This window comes from Hemicordylus capensis, chromosome 4 (genome assembly GCF_027244095.1).
Source record: "Hemicordylus capensis ecotype Gifberg chromosome 4, rHemCap1.1.pri, whole genome shotgun sequence".
NCBI classification, from domain to species: domain Eukaryota; kingdom Metazoa; phylum Chordata; class Lepidosauria; order Squamata; family Cordylidae; genus Hemicordylus; species Hemicordylus capensis.
The window spans coordinates 42,403,652-42,421,649 of NC_069660.1; the positions used below are offsets into that span (position 1 = coordinate 42,403,652).

A 17,998-nucleotide genomic window follows, 5' to 3' on the forward strand; every position below is an offset into this window, starting at 1 on the left:
TTACCTTTTTAATCGGGATTGGGAGTGAAGAGGGGGGGAGCTCTCTGTTTATCCCAGACCACCAGCTCCCATATTTGTGAAATTCCATAGGCCTTTTCAGAGTATAAAATAAAGGGAAGCTTGCTCTCTAAGCGCTTGTAGCCTAAATGTGAATCTAAATCTGGTAACAATAGCATGCCGGAAACGTACACTATAGAAATATAGCATGGGGTTGAATTATCATCCTGTGCATTTAAACAGGATACTAGGAATCTTTCAAAGCGTTATTATTCATATTTTAACATGTTTATAGAGACATTTCTCTCTGGGCAGATGAAAAATGATGCATATGGTTCATTCTCTGATCACATCAGTTTTATTCTTATTGCATTTTAGGTTTTCCTGGCAAAAGCTAAAATAGAAATAACTGTCAATAGGCAAAAGAATATGATGGCATTATGCTAAAGACATTGTTCCTTACTATTGCTGGTAGTATCAATAAGAAAATGCATATTTTTACTTTTCATTAAACACCCTGTAGAAGAACCACAAGTCGGAGATGAAAAATAGTTGTTTTTATTCTTTTAACAAGAAAGACACTTATCTCCACTCAACCTGATCACATATTTCCAATTATGATCTAAAGCTACAGCCTTGGCACTAAAGGAAGAGATTTTTTTTTTTTAATGTTCCATTCTATTAAAGCTACAACATTATTTCAGACTTTTTCTGTTACTGCCAGGCAGAGAGGGAGGAAGAAATCTGTCAAATGCTTTAAGAGGGTGATATTTTCTCCACTCTCCTTGCTGCAACACTGTCAGAAAGCTGTCAGGAGAAGAAGGAAATGTGCTCTTGCATGCTCTGTGCTAGTGTATCACTTACAAGTTGAACATGTCCCCAGGTACTGGCTGATCTCACTGGAATATCCTTGTGTTGGCATATATCCATCAGGAGTTGCTTCCTTTCCTCAGTTCCCAGCCCCTGTTCTACATTGTTTCCCAATCTTTTTCATCCTGAGGCACACATACAATTTTTATATCAATATCTAAATTGATAGCAATATCGGCAGACTGCCCCCCACCCACCCAACAAATACACATGCTGTTATATCTATATAATTAATACGCTTAGCCAGAATGCATGGGATGCGGGGATGCATGGGGATGCATGGCAAGCCCCACCCCTGCTGCAGCCACGACCAATGAAAAGGCGGGGGCGGAGCTGCTGCTCAGCAACGGGCCAGGCAACAGAGGAAAAAGAAAATGGCAGTGGGCAGTGGCGGCAGGTCACAAAACGGCCTGAGGAGGCGGCCTGGCCTGGCCACCAGGAGGAGGAGGTGGGAAGCGGCAACAGGACGGCCTGGCCCTGGCCTGCCCAGGTAAGAAGGACATGGCGGCGGCGGCAGCAGGCCCTGGTCGCCAGGAGGAGGAGGCAGAAGGCGGCAGATGGCCTGGCCCTGGCCCACCCGAGTAAGGAGGAGGTGGCGGTGGCAGCGGGCCCTGGCCCGCCCAGAGGAGGCAGCGGTGGCCCAGCCTGGCCTGGCTGCCAGGAGCAGGAGGCAGGAGGTGGTGGTGGGATGGCCTGGCCCTGGCCCGCCTGGCCAGGCCACCTTGGTGAGGAGGAGGAGGCAGCCGCAGGCCCTGGCCTGGCCACCAGGAAGAGGGGAGAGAAAGTGGGGAGCAGATGGTGGGGGGGCTGTCGATTGGGTGCCCGGCCACCCACAAAGCCAGGCATGCCAGCCTGGGGGGGCGATGGCTGACCCCAACTAGCACTGGAGCCGATGGTGGGGGGAGGGCAGGGGAGACTGGGGCAAAAGGTGGGGTAGGGCAGGGCATGTGGGGGGTGATGGCTGGCCCCAACTAGTGCTGGGGCAGAAGGTTGGTGGGGCAGGGGAGACCGGGGCAGAAAGTAGAGAACTAACTGGGCCTGAAGGGTGGGGGAAAAACTAAATGCAACAGAAGGTTGGGGGGAGAACAAACTGGGCCTGAAGGTGGGGGGAGTGTACTGCCACACAGATGCTCTCTGCGGGATCAGCTAGTGTGTGTATATGGATATGGATATGGATATGGATATATAAAGCTTCCTTCTCCTCTTTATATTTTATTTATTTATAGTTCACTTTCTATACCGCCTGTCATAAAACTAATCACAAGGCAGAATTTAAAAAAATAATATAATAAGACTCCATAAAAATCAATCAATCATCTTTATTACGGTCCAAGAAGACCAGCATAAGATAGTACAGTAGAGCATGATTAAAAGCAGTTCTGAAGCGGTATAGTCATAAGAAAAAGTCATGTTGCATTAAAATTACTATAAACTATAATTACTGCAAAGTAAGTACTATAGAAATTCTATAAAATTACTAGAGACTATTAATAATTAGTATAGGCTATAATTACTAAAAATGCTACTCTAAAGGTATAAATAAGGCTATAAAGCTCCAGTTCAATATTATAAAATCAGTATAAGTCACTACATATGAAACCATAAAACTAAGTTACTTTAAAATTATTGCTATCATATTAAAAGCTATAATATTATATGATACTTAAAAACTGCTACCCTTGCAAGGAGGTTGGGCAGGGAGCTATGAGATTATTAAAAATTCTAATGGACATCATGAAAAACCGGTGACTAAAACAGAGTATATAGGATAGGGGTGTTAGAAAATAGTGACATAGAGAGCAGTTCAAAACTATGCAGAGCTGATGCGAGGGGAAGGCCTGGTCGCCGTGGTCTGATGGATCTTACACACAGAACTTGCCGGTGTTAAAGGTGAAGGCCAGGACATCATATCGAAGCAGCAACTGGGTTTAGACATGGTTTGGATGGCCAGGGTACTTGTGAAACAGCGGAGAAATAAGCTTGGCCTGAACATCTCTGTAAAAGAGACAGAGGAGAAGTACATGTTCTGTGGTTTCTGCCTCCCCAGTGTCATAGGAGCAACTTTTTTCTGCCATTGGGTTCTTTCTGTATTCGCCTTCCAGTACAATGGAGCAGACAGAGCATGAGCGAGGGTAAAAAAATCCTTCTGTGGCTTGGGGTTCCTAGCTATGGCATATATGCAGTGGGGGAGGCAGAGTATCTGAGGCTTTCTGGGGGAAGGAAGGTTGGAACCAAATCTAGATCAGCCTGGCACTCAGTGTCCATTATCCTCTGTCTGATGGCTGTTTTCGCTTGCTCATGACCCATAGCAAGTTGGAGAGGGGGAGAAAAGCCCAGGAGCAGCAGTTTACCACTATTACCAAGTACACTTTCAGGCTTTCTCTGACTGAGTCTACTGAAAACAACCTTCCAATGTCTATTGTATTAAAAATTAAGTTGTGTGGTAAAAGCTTTAGGCATGGGGTGGAGAAAACAGACAGAAGCTACAGATTTTTCAAGGCAATCAAGGAATTTTACTTTGAAAACGGTTCAATTTAAAATAATAGTTCCTTTGGAAAATTTAATACCAAAACAGCAACCAAATGAGCACAAGGAAGAAATATAATGTGATCAAAATGCATCCAAACTTACCAGTTTAACACTGGGCCCTAACTCCAGAGTCCATACCCAGAGTCTTCTGCAATTACCTCAGCTTCTCCAGCAAACCTGGCTTGTCCCTTGTTTAGACTTAGGTCCTGTTCAAAACTTCATGGTTTTGGGGTTTCAGTCCCAGACTGCTAGTGAGTGATTCAGCTTTCCAGAAAGATTGACTCTCTCCTAGTGGTTTTTCAGCCCTTATTCTCAGTAACTCTTTTCAGTTCTTCTTTCCCACCCCAGCTCTGCAACTCTTTCCAGTTGATGTCCTCTTGATCTTCACTCTGACTCCTTTTGACTGACTCCTTCAGTTCTCCAACTTAGACTGCACTCTTCACTTGAACTCTTCAGTTCTCCAACCTGAACTGCACACTAAGCTCTACTGAAGGCAGCCTCCTCATATTCTCTAATTTCCTTCCCATTTTTCCAACCATCCAATCAACACAACTTAAGTCCCTCCATTTTTTTAAACATAGCCAATCAAATTAACCCTCTCTTCCTTTCAAAATGAAACCAGTACATTGAGTATCAACTCAATGTGCAGCAGCTGTGAAAAAGGCCAATTCCATCCCAGGAATCATTAAGAAGGGGATTGAAAATAAAATGGCTAATATTATAATGCCTTATACAAAACTATGGTGCAGCCACACTTGGAGTACTGCGTACAATTCTGGTCATCACATCTAAAAGAGGACATTGTAGAACTGGAAAAGGTGCAGAAGAGGGCAGCCAAGATGATCAGGGGCCTAGAGCACCTTTCTTAAGAGGCAAGGTTACAACACCTGGGGCTTTTTAGTTTAGAAAAAAGGTGACTGCGGAGAGATATGATAGAGGTCTATAAAATCAAGCATGGTGTGGAGAAAGTGGATAGAGGGAAAATCTTCTCCTTCTCACATAACACTAGAACCAAGGGTCATCCCATGAAATTGATTGCCAGGAAATCTAGGAACAACAAATGAAAGTACTTTTTCACACATCGCATAATCAACTTGTGTAATTCTCTGCCATGAGATGTGGTGACAGCCAGCAACCTGGATGGCTTTAAGAGGGGTTTGGATAACTTCATGGAGGAGAGTCTATCAACGGCTACTAGTTCTGAAGGCTAAAGGTCACCTCCAGCCTCAAAGGCAGGATGCTTCTGAGTACCAGTTGCAGGGGAGTAATGGCAGGAAAGAGGGCACGCCCTCAACTCCTGCCTGTGGCTTCCAGCGGCATCTGGTGGCCACTGTGTGAAACAGGACGCTGGACTAGATGGGCCTTGGGCCTGATCCAGCAGGGCTGTTATTATGTTCTTATCTCCTCCAAAACCAAACTGTAGAACAGAAGCTATGAACCTTTGACCCCTGCACAGCTTTTTAACACAGTGAATAAGCAAGGCAATTGCAACACAGAAATCTTATATACAAGAAAAGGAGGCTCAGGCCTCATTCCTTCACACAAGCCCTCTGCCCTGCCCGCCTGGTCGTGTGAATGACTTCTCTGGCACAATGCCGTTTCTAGAACCTCCCTACAGTGGTGTGTAGGGACTCTCTATAGTTACACAGAAAAATGGAAAATACACTCTTCACATGTTGTTAAGGGTCCCTTTCATGTATTTTTAATTCAGATATTACAGGGTTTAGACTTAACATCAGTTAAACACTGGATCTAGCCCTCATTTCCTTGAGAAACCTGGTCTGCAAGTATTTCTTATCAGGCCAAACAAGGCAAAACCAATAGGCTGTGGGGATGGATAGACCCATGCTAGAACCCCAAAGTACACTTTCTTCCACCCTACAGATTTAAGTGACTTACCACAAGAGGTAGCCAGGTGGCACCTACTTTAAATCCTGGCTGGTCCCAACAGCTGTAGGACAAGAATTACCATTATACTACAAAAGGAAAACTGAGACCACTTCCATCTGGCAATAAAGTGCAGGATATCCAAAGCTTTCACACAAATTCCTAGCACAATCTTACTCCCCATATACAAACTGCTGCAGGCTTCCACATTATTTCCTAGAGCAATCTTATTCTCTGTATATATGGACCAAGTAGGGACCTTATACAATTTTTGCAGTGCTACCTCCTGGCCAGCTGTTGCACTCCAAGAAGAACCTGCCTCTTTTCATCATCACAACTTTTGTGGCAAGTGAGGAAACAGGTGGGTTCTTCTTGGGACAAAAGACCAGACTGGTGGGTGGCGCTATGAACATCAGAGAAAGTCCCTGCTCAGGATGTGTACAAAAGGAGAAAAATTTACTAGGAAGTAGCGCAGAAGCTTGCAGCAGCATGTGTACAGGCAGTAAGATCATGCATGAAACATACTCAAAAGCTTTGAATATCCTGCTTTTCATTGCTGTATGGTAGTGACAAATACAACAAATATTTATATACCACTTTTCAGCAAAAGTTCTCAAAGTGGTTTACATACATACATACATACATACATACAATACATACATAAAATGGCTCCCTGTCCCCAAAGGGCTCACAATCTAAAAAAGAAACAGAAAATAGATACCAGCAACAGCCACTGGAGGGATGCTGTGCTGGGGATGAATGGGGCCAGTTGCTCTCCCCTTGCTAAATAAATAGAATCACCACTTTTTAAAAAAAAAATGCTTCTTTGCTCAGTTATCAAGAGAGAGCAACTGGCCCTAAACTTCCTAAACCTCTGTACAGGTGTCCATATTCTAGACGCTCAACAGAACAATTTATGTTTTGAAGCTGGCAGAGTGTGACTCAGGTAAAGCAAGTGGGAGAGCTTCACTCAATATTAGGGATTCCCCCGCTGTGACGTACATCTGGATACAGCACACCAGTCCCTTTAATACACCAAAGGAGCAGAATGGGATATTCCCAGATATTACCATCTCCGGGGGGGGGGGGGAGTTTATAAACAGCACAAATCATTACTTTGCAAAATAAGAAATCCTGCAAAAATTACCAGCAGTTTAGTACAATGTAGAGGACAACCTTGTCCATTAATCATTTCTTAGAACCAAAAACAAAGACAGTGGGAAGTAGAGGGAATTTGTAAGAGACTGAGCAATATTCTTTCAGTCCCAGCAGGAACATTCATTACACCACTAGTATCTGGTATTGTTGTACAAATAGCTACCCAAAGAAACCAAGTTTTCATCCAGTTCGATTGATGGAACTTCTGTTGTAGCTTGTGGGAGCCGGTGGTTTCATTGGCACTGCTTTGACTACTGTCAGTGAAGCCTCAGGGGGAACCTGTGTCTGCTTCTACTGGGAGAAAATGGCAGGCATGACTCATAACACAAACTTTACAAACCTTGTTATTTGTAGTGTAGTTGTACCTACACATCGATATAAAGCTCCAGAGTGCTACATGCTGTTTAGACAATAAGAGAAATGGTCGCTGCCACAAAGAGATTACGCTATAAAATCTGCAGAAGAAAAAACAATATTCTTTTTTAATGAGCCATTGTCTCAAAGCTTATTCTTATAACCTACTAGGCATAAACAGCAGTTCCATGAGATTCATTTGATATACGTTCTTCCTGGAACAGAGCAGTCATTTTCTGTGAGTCAGGTAGTGTTAAATAAGGAAGCATGGGAATGGGGCAGAGGAGATACAAGTTTCTCTTTAGCCTTATGTTTTAATTTGGTTTGTGGTCTGTTTATGACTCCTGACCAGTCCTGGCAAGGGAGCATTATGACCACCCTGATGCTTTCCAATGCCAGAAGCTGTAAGGCTGTTCACACCAACATTAATGGACTAGGACAAGCATCCTACACAGCTTTGGGATCTGTGAGCACCAGGGGCGGAGCCACCGTTGAGCAGACAGGTTCAAAGAACCTGGGCCGCCACCCCTCAGGGGCCACCCCTGGGGCCCCAGACACACATCCTGCATCTGACATCAGACACACGGGGCATGATTTAGCTCAAAAAATGGCCAGCACTGCCTCTGCAATGCTGGCTGGTCTAACTCCAAAATGGGGCTGCACGGAGCTAAACCAAGTCCCTGCATCTGACGTCAGACATGGGGAGCATGGTCAAATGAAGGGGTAAGGGCTGGGGACTGCAATAGAACCCAGGCTTCCACTGGCCTCCCTCTGCCCCTGGTGAGCACTCCCAGTTTTCAGTCATGTGACTACAAAAACCTAGGTAGGAGGAAGGGAGAGTGATTGTCTGTGAGACAGGAACTGGGTAGGATGGCTTTTCCTCCTACATCATTTAAAGTTCTGGTTACAAATGCTAGGTAGGATGGTGCTGTCATACCTTCTCCTGTCACAGACAATCACTCCCCACTCCTCCCTAAGTTTTTCACTAGGACATGACCCAAAATCAGGATTATGCATAGCTACCAAAGCTGCATAGGGTGCTTGCCCAATTGTTAGATCATGTGAACAGTCTTTGTGTGCCCCAGTGATAGTCAAACCTGGGAATGAGTGAAGCAAATATTTATTTTCCCAGAGTTAAGGACTTAGGAATCTTTTTCACACAGGGCTTTTAGTTCGTATCTCCTCTGGAATGGAGGGTGTGCATTTGCATATCAGCCAGAATTATCCCAAACTCCTGGCAAGCTATTGGGAAGCATTTCACACACGATTCAGGTTTTCCATTGCGCATTAGAGTGTAGCCCGATTTATATCCAGGCTTTTAAAAAATCCACTTTTTGCCTGCTGTCTTTACCATGAAAAGCTCCTCGACAAAAGAAGTCCGACTCACTCCCTCTCTTCTGAACTTCTGCCACCAAATTAAAATTTCTTTTAAAGGAAAATACAGCTTCAGGACAGCCTGATATGAATCTGGGCCATGGTACTGGAATAGGGGATTCAACCCTTTCCCCCATGTCATTCCCTCTTAGCCTCACATTCAAATCAGTTAGGTCAAATCAGTTAGTTCACAGGTTAGCCCACTTGCACCTCAAATGTTCATGCGTCTGCTATCTTGAACCGGGGTGGATGACATCATCACAAATGATACCGTTGAGGTGTCCCTGTGTGTCACTCAGTACAACTGTACCAAATTTGGTTCAAATCAGTTAGACGGTCCACAGGTTAGACCACTTGTGCCTCAAATGTTCACGCATCTGCCATCTTGAGGTGGATGACATCACTGAGGTGGATGACATCATCACAAGCTATGCCACTGAGGTGTCCCTAAGTGTCCCTACAACTGTACCTGATTTGGTTCATATTGGTTCAGGCATTGCGAAGTTGATGGTGGGGGCACACACACAGATGGACACATGGACACACACACATGGACAGAATGCTGGGTGATCTCATAAGCCTACTAGAAAGTAGGCCAAAATTCCCTCCACACTCCTGACTAGTTGTCAGGAAGAAAGGTTCTGCTTTCTCCCTAGCAAGCTAGTTTTTTTAAAAAAAAATTAAAAAGTGAGACATGTTTTGTTTTGTTTCAGAGAACCCTTAGCAATATCTCCTACCAAGATGCCATCGTCTTCTCTTGATCATGTGTTGAAAAAATAAGTAGGATGTTCTTGCATCAAGCTCACTAGTTTAGGGAAAATAGCTGTCTAATAGGATTTTATGCTTTAAATGTTATTCCCCTTCTGTCAGGCATAACAAAATATTATGGCTAGCTGAGAGGGTTTTTTATCCCTATTTTGTAGGTTCTTCTACATAGACATTAATACCTTTTCCAGTCTGTAGGCTGTACTCTGCACAGGCACTCTTGTGCTCATCTGATTGGCTGTGATAAATCAGTACAATATATTCCAGGATGTCTTGGCTTGAACACTATCTCCATCTCTTGAACAAGTATAGCAGAACATGGTGGGAAACACAAAATAAAAAACCCTGTCTGTCAAGTTCTCCTTCTTGAACACTAGCACTTTCTCAAGTTCAGGTGCAGTGGATCTGTGTAGAGGGTGCTTGTTCCAGTCTGGTGGGCAGTCAGAAACTGCTGCATAACAGGTGCTCTTGGCTATCACTATCAGCTTCTGTTCTAGGCATAGAAAAATGTCATCACTGGTTGACAAAAACCTGTACTTGCCAGGATCTCCTACTTGGCTACTAACTCTTCTCAGTGTCAGGATTTCATAGCTGGAACAATATCTCCCTCTCCAGGCCAGGCACAGACATCCTCCTCTGATCCAAAAGTTGAAAAACTCGACAAAAACAAACAAACTTTCAGCTCAAATGCACCCATTCAGTTTGTGCTTTGTTTTATCATACAAAAAAGAGCCTTTTAATTCTTCCTTTCTATTGAGACATCTATATTTAAAGGGGGAGGGGGGATCGAAGTGATTATTATGTCCCTGTATTGTTTTAACTTGAGATTCTTCCTTGCTCATTTTATAAATCTGATTGTGACATGCTTTATCATCTCCACTACTTATTCTCAAAGTGATGTAAATAAGGATGCACAAGGAGCAGTAAACACACCTGTTCTGTGAAGAGCTAACATGACTGATGATTTGATCTGACATCAATGTCTCTATCCCTTCATTATTCCAACCTATTTCAATTTCAGATGCCAAAAAGAAGACAAATGGTCATCACTGACTTATCTTAGCAGTTCTTCATCTTAGTGATGAATATCTTACAGTTGTCATATTTCCTTAAGCCACATTCAGTTTGCTCTCTCACCCCTTTATTAATGCTATGACCTTAGAAACTGTGGTTGAACATCAGTTGTCTGGTTAAGAATAGCCAAACTACTTAGGTTTGCATCTTTAGAAAATATTTCTGATCCATATGTATCATCCTTGGTTTCTTGTTCCTCAGTGCAAAATCACACACTTGGAAAATCATGGTGATAGATTGTCAAAATCTTCAGCAGTCGGATAATACATCTTGGTCAGCACAAGGCATTGCAAGTAACACTGAGTTTGTATTGCAAGTAACACTGGGAATACATTGCAGGTATTACACTAAGAATCTACAGTATTGCTACAGATACAGGCCGCATTCACACATAACGTGGAACCACAGTTGAATAGGCCTGCAGTTCTGCAGACATTACATCCAAATCTGGGGAATGGGAGTCCGGCGTGGCAATGAAACCAAGGGTTCAGAATTGGAACTTTAATCTGAATCCTCGGGTTGTAGTTAGTTTTGCCACCACAACCTGAGGTTCCGGGCAGCATGTAGTATGTCCGAATATGGAAACACAGGATGCTCTCCCGGAACTGGAAGCTCCTCCCTCTACTCCAGTGTGATTGGCTGTGTGGACTGTCCTTCAGTAAAGAAGGAAGCCTACACAGCCAGCTCTCCTGCCTCTCTGCAGTCTTGCTGACTGCAGACAGACAGCTCTCCTGAACATTCTGATTCGGAGAGGAGAGCTGATGGGAGAGGTCCATTGGATCCACGTGTCCACATTACATGTGAACACATTTGAAACTGAGCTTTTTTAAGGCTCCTCAAACTCAGCAGTTGAAATACTATGCAACATTAGGTGTATGTTGCAATATAATGTTCACACACTTGCACCAGTGTGCTCTGCAATTGTGATAATGTAGTTGTACAACAATATGGCCACTATTTCCAAAGTCTATTCTATTGTACAACTTAGTTTGTACAATTTTTGCACGTCTACAAGAGTGCACTTGTGCATCCACATAACACAGCACAATATGTCATCCAATGGTGTATGTACCACACAACCAGCATGGGTGGTTGAGGCACCATGCTGCTACATCAGTGTTAACAACATTGGCAGAGTTGTGCAATAGAGCAGCTCCACTCCATTGGAAAGTTGTGCAAACTCAGTTGCTCAAGAGGATGCCCTCTTTCACGACTGTGTTTGTGCAATGTTCCAACAAAGAAGAGTTTCCCTGTTGCACAACTCCGACACTGTTTTTACAGATGCAACAGGGCATTTCCCAACCATCTGTGTTGCACTGTGTGGTGTTTTTGGTTCACCCATTCCTTGATCCAGGCCAGCTTTTGAATGGGGCTTAATTACTTGTATTCCAGTCCTGGAGTAGAGGCAGGGCTAACAAACATCCAGCAGCAAGAGCACTAAAAAAACAGTCTTCTCTTGCCCCTCTGTACATAATATCTATTTCATTCAACTATTAATATCCTTATTCCACTCGACTGCCTTGTTCTTGCATACTACAACTCTCTCCCTTAGATTCTACATACTGCAATAGCCTGCCTGGTAGTGCAAAATTGGGGGCAGGGCATGGGGGGGGGAATTGGCAGAGCTGCACTGTATGTGACTGGAAAACTGGGTTCATCTTGTTGGTTACAAATAATGCAGGCCTTTTATATCTGTCTAGAACAGGGCTGCTCAACTTCATACCTCCTGCAGATGTTGGCCTACAATCCCCCTAATCCCTGGCTATTGGCCACTGTGGCTGGGGATTATGGGCGTTGTAGTTCAAAAATAGGGCCTCAGTTGAACAGGCCTGGTCTAGAACGAGCTTGCACAGCTTGTGACTACCTATGTCTAGCTGACAGAGAGACAAATTCTCATTAGATTTAACTATAGCAAAGTGAGGGTCAACTGTATGGAGTTTACTTCCACAAAAATGAAGTATACAATATAGTAATGTATACAATATAGTAATGAAGTCATTCCTTCCTTCCATTATTCCCCAACCTTTTCCAAGAAACTCAGGTCAGCACACACAATCTGCCTTCCATTTTATCCTCATAACAATCTTGCAAGGTAGCTCGGGTTGAGAGAGAGGGGCCGGCCCAAGGTCACCGGCTGAGCTTCGTAACTGAGTAGGGATTTGAACTTGGGTCTTCTCAGTCCTACGTTGGCACTCCAGCCACTATACTGCACTGGCCCATTTATTCTGAGGTAAAGAATTGTTCAGATTCCAATTCCATACTTGCAGGTTAAGTACCATGGAGAAATCAGCAGGATTCCTGGGGGGACAATAACTGAGAACATTTTGTACCGAAATAAAGGCTTGAGCAGCATGCAGATTTCTAGCGCACCACGCAAAGGACAGTCTCCTCCAAGAAGCATGATGTGAAACATGGGGTGACCCAACATTCACCTTTGGTGACAGTGTTCAGTTCCCAATGTGAATATGACAGATATTTATACACCACTTTTCAACAAAAGTTCCCAAAGCGCTTTATATTGATATAAATAAAATGGCTCCCTGTCCCCAAAGGGCTCACAATCTTAAAAAGAAACATATAATAGACACCAGCAACAGCCACTGGAGGGATGCTGTGCTGGGGATGGATAGAGCCAGTTGCTCTCCCCCTTCTAAATTAAGAAAACCACCACTTTTAAAAGGGTGCCTCTTTGCTCAGTTAGCAGGAGCAAGGACTGGGGAAAGGATGGTTGACTGGTGGATCAGTGAGATTCTTATGTCTAGGAACATAGGAAGCTGCTGTATACTGAGTCAGACCATTGGTCTATCTAGTTCAGTATTGTCTTCACAGACTGGCAGCAGCTTCTCCAAGGTTGCAGGCAGGAATCTCTCTCAGCCCTATCTGGAGATGCCAAGGAGGAAGCTTGGAACCTTCTTCTCTTCCCAGAGCAGCTCCATCCCTTAAGGGGAATATCTTAAAGTGCTCACACTTCTAGTCTCCAATTCATATTCAGCCAGGGCAGACCCTGCTTAGTTAAGGGGACAGGTCATGCTTGCTACCACAAGACCAGCTCTCCTCTTTAGATTCATGGGGGCATAATAATGCTTGAGAGCATTTGCACCAAAGCAATGCTTCAGGAAGACATGCAGGTAGAGCAGTATCCCAGTATTGTGAATCCATGATTTGGGGTGGCCCAACGATTACTGCATGATTCAGCACTGCTCCAGTCCTAGTTTCTTATCTGGACACCTTTGATTTAATAAGGAACTAGGAACCAGCTTCATTGCATTCCCAGCCACTGAGGCCATCCTTTCCCCAGTCGGTCCTTGATGCCAGGTACTTATTCTGCTCTGTGTCTCGCTGAAAGAACAAGCCTAAATTCATTCAGCTTTTGCTCACCCACTGAGAAAAAACCTCTCTGTACAGTAATAAATGGGCACAATTCACAGCAATTAGTATTTCAACAGCAGGTAGTTAACCCTCAGAATAAAGTGTGATTCTCTCCTGTTTCTCTTCTGTAGTTAGGAATTCAGAGCAGGTTTTTTTCCTCAGCTCCAGAACAGCCATCATCGCTCACAGTCTGATGCCAAACGACAAGTTATGCTAAGAGGCTTCTACCTGCGCATGTGCTCTTACCCATTCATTTGTTATTTTGTAACAGATTACATTTGCCTGGCGTATTACCAAGCTACAATGTCAGTTATGGAAGGAAAACAATTAGTTCTAAGGAGAACTAATGAACCCTGTTTTCTGCTTCTTTTTACATGGTGGCTCTTACCTAGGATCCACCGCCCATGTGCTGTGGGTTTAATTTGTATCCAGCTGTCAGGACATGGGTTACAAAGGAGTGTTATCTATACTTTGAGTGGCTGCCATCTTGAAACAAGCTCTTGAAACAAGATGGCAGATCAGCAAACAGAAAACAAAACAAAAGACCTAGGACATCCTTTCATGTGGAATTTTGTTTGTACCTGATTGTAAATGCAAAGGTTATTAGAGGGGGGACACATATGTAGACATGTTGATCTCATAAGCCTCCTTCGCTTTGGAAAGTAGGCTAAAAAAATCTACCAATCCAACTCTGCACAGTACAGCTGTCTAAATGATGCTGCTGAGCATGTGGACAGTCATGGATGAATAACACAAGAGTGTACAAAGATGTTGCCAGATGAGCTGAAGATGCTCACTAGTTGGAATTAATAGAATCACAGTGCTCTTTCTGGCCACCCAGACAACCCCTGAATGAGGAAGATGACAGCTGCTGCCAGTGTTGCCCAGCACCATCCTGTAACCCTCCCCTAGGGGTGTGCATGAACAGTTCATCCCGAACCAGTTCACCTTGAACCACGGCCAGTTCAGACGTTTGATCACAGACTGAACCGAGGCAGTTCGGTCCATGATCAAACTGAGCCTGGTTCAGGTGAACTGGTTCAGGATGGAGGGGCGGCGAGAGGGAGCAGGTCACCTAATAGCCCGTTAATCTTCCTGGCACCAGACACTATTGGGGGCAGAGGGGGGCTAAGCATGCTACACCTACTGGCAATGGCACTCTTACCCCTGGACTCCAGCTGCTTTAGAAATAGAGGGGGGAATGGGGAAAGAAATATGTGGGAGGGGAATATGTTAAGTTATGTGTTGAAATGTTTCTGCGAGTGCATATTTGCATAAATATACCTGTTTTATAGTCTTAAATTCTTGTGAGTTCTGCTGCTATTTGGGCCATCAAGAACCCATGTGTTAAAGAAAACCTCATGTGCCATCAGGAACCCATGTCTCATGGTGTGTGTGTGTGTGTGTGTGTGTGTGTGTGTGTGTGTGTGTGTGTGTGTGTGTGTGTAAGGGAATTATGCTTAACTTGCAGCAGGGGGCCCTCCAGCAAGTGGGGCAGGGGTTCCAAAGGACTTTAGGTCCAAGCTCCAAAATTATCTAAGTGCACCTTTGCCTACTGACCCCTACTTCCCACAATTCTACCCACTGCTCCTCCTTCACAGCAGGCATCATTGGAGGCAGTGTATGCCATTGAGGAGATGGGGGGGACAGCACTCCATCTGGGATCCCAGAACAAGATTTTGCCTGATGGCCCCCCACTATCAGCTGCTGCTGGCCCTGGTGCCAGATGAACCTCAGGAGAGTATTCCATAACACTGGTGCCACAACTGATAAGGCCCTGCCTTTTAACACACACACACACACACACACACACACACACAGCACTCCAGTTAATGAAGAGACAAGGCACAGAGCTTCCAATATTTATTGGAGCGCACCAGAAGGACACATATGGAAGGAGCCATTTTTTAAAAATGTGTCCAGGTTCCAAGCCATTTAGCCCTTCAAGAAAGAGCCAGCAGCTTGAGCTGAGCTTGGAAATAAATTGCAGTCGGCTTACATACTGTGCAGATACCTGTCCATGTGCATGTGCAGCTTCTGAGCCCCTATGAAACACATCCCCGCGGAGCTGCTGTGTGTCTACTAAGCAATGTTAAGATGCAGCTGCGATGCTACACTCATCATTTCCACTGAGAGAAGCATTGCAACTGCATTTTCACAATGCGTAGAACACACAGAGCAGCCCCTCCTTTGGAAGGAGCACAGGCATGATTTTACTGTGACTTGCAAGCTGCATGTTTGCCTCTCTCTTACATGAATGGATATCTGTGTGGTATATGAGCCAACAAAAATCAAACCAGACCAGGGTTACACGTTCCATCTGGCCAACCTCAGACAAAAACCTGGCAGCAGCATTTTGGGACAAATGAAGTTTTCATACATTTTCCACTTTATTTTAGAGCAGTGATCTTCACCATTTTTCAAGTGGCGGACACTTTAGCAAAAAGTCATAAATGTGAGAGCCATTTCCTACTATGCTGACCACTGCCACAGTACTGCGCTTTTCTCAGTCTCTTAAAGGGGGGCCCTTTAAGAGAGACTTTGGCTGAATTCAGATATAGCATGAAGCCAGAAGTCCCTTCACCTCCAGTTTCTGTAGCTGTATGTCTGAATATGAGTCTGAATACGATGGGCAACTAGAGTTTATGGTGGGAAAGGACCTATGGTTTCCCTCCATGAACTCCAATATGAACCTTCAGTTCAGAGTGGAGTTTCATCACTGTAATTTCTGTGTTGCCAGCATTACAGCCAATGTAATGGATGTCGTTTCGCCCTCACAGAACCAGTGTTGAAGGAGGAAGCTCCTCCCTCCCTCCAGCTGCCATTGGCTGCCGGGGCTGTCCTTCATTAAAGAAAGAAGCCCTGGCAGCCCATTTCCCCTCCTCTCTGCAGTCAACATGACTGCAGAGAGGCAGCTCTCCATTTCGTCCGAAAGCGGATGGGAGAGTGGGGGAGAGGGGACCCGCAATCCTGTGTTAAATCTGAAGGCGGTCGATGCGGATCGCCACTGGCCACTGGGCCTTTCAACAAGGAATACTGACTTAGTGCATGTAATAGTGTTAGTGCATGTTACTGCCTGTGGCCAGGCCTGTCTTCTTCTGTTGCACTGCATGAAATTGATAAGAGCAGTACTGGTCACTGCTCACCATCTGAATGTCCAAAAACAGTGCTGGAGCACCCTCAAACTAGGAACCCACATATTAAAGTGGAGAGCAATCCCATCCATAGTGGTACAAAGAGGCATGTATGATACAGAGTTCAAAACATGGTAAAAGCTTATCTCTGAGTTCCAGGCATTCAAACATTTGAGTGTGTTTTATTTTCCAGCTTAAAATTCCTAAAGTTCCCAGCATCATTTTTCTTCTTTTATAGCTACTTATGCTAATAAGGCTTGTGTTTTTTTCTCTCCCAGAAGTAATTGATCTATCTTTACAACTTTAACTCTGTTCCTAACAAAGCTATTTGTCTGGAAATAATAATTTATGGTTTCAACAGATTGTTTCCAACAGTATCTCCAGATTATAAATGTTCCTCAACAGCTGGCTTTGATCTCATCTGCTTCAGCTTGCAACATATTAACATCAAACTGCAGTGATGAAAAACCCATTGCTTCAGCTATTTAAAACTCTATTGGACAACGCTAGATTGGTTAGATACCCAGGAGGAAATATAACTCTGAACTGACCAAGAGGAATGGTTGAAATCAACTAGCAGCACCATGACCCACAAGCCAAGACAGAAAAGGCAACCTTCAAGAACAAATAAGCCAGGGAACAAGAGACCCTTCCATACTTCAAAGAATCTTATAAATTACAGGCACAAAGACTTGACACTTTCAAGGCCAACACATTCTGGAGAGCTTTATGTCTCAGGTCCTCTCTCATCTCATTTCAACACATTATCAGAGAGTGTCAGCAGATACCAGATAGCTACACAGTTGAGGGGGAGGTGAAACCATCTTTTCTCATAAATAAAGATTCTTGGTTCTCTCACTCTACATGCCAAGGATGGAGAAAGCTGCTTCTGCAGAAGGAGTTTTATTTATTGCATTTTTATTCGGTCCTCCTAAAGAACATGTGATTCCCCATCGTCATGACCCTGTGAGATAAGTCAGGTTGAGAGAGAGAGAGACTGGTCCAAGTTCACATGACCGGGAAGGTGGGATGATGGGCAGGTGGGGGAAAGGCTTGTTTTTCTCACCTTCCCCCGAGATGAGCGAGGTCTTGTTTTAGGAGCATGGACCGCACTCCCATATGAGCAGCACTGTGTGGTGCAGTGAACAGCTCCACAAGCCTCCCAGTGTGTCCCGGCCTCCGGGAATCCCACAATGCTCCACGCAACATGCACAACGCATTGGGGGATTCGATTCCCCTGGGAGACAGGCGCTCTAGGCACCCATCTCAGTGTCTGCTGGGGCTAAACATAGCCGCACAATCCAGTATCCACAACCCAGAATCCACAACCCAGAATCCACAACCCAGCTGTTAGCTAACAGCTGGGTTTCAAAGTGGGGCTACGTGGCGCTGCCCTGCCAGGATCAAGCCCAATCCCAGCAGTTCTCACGCGCAACCTAACCAAGGCTGGGCATCCCTAGTTTGGGTTAGGCTGTACGTGAGAACAG

At 44.5% G+C, this 17,998-nt stretch overlaps 1 long non-coding RNA gene across 1 annotated transcript; it reads left to right on the top strand.

The window, feature by feature from the left end:
- The first annotated feature begins 1,219 nt into the window (after positions 1–1,219).
- Positions 1,220–17,397, top strand: LOC128324550 (uncharacterized). The gene is made up of 2 exons (XR_008306931.1): positions 1,220–1,357; positions 16,873–17,397. It is a non-coding gene; the product is annotated as an uncharacterized LOC128324550 (long non-coding RNA).
- The last annotated feature ends 601 nt before the right edge of the window (positions 17,398–17,998 follow it).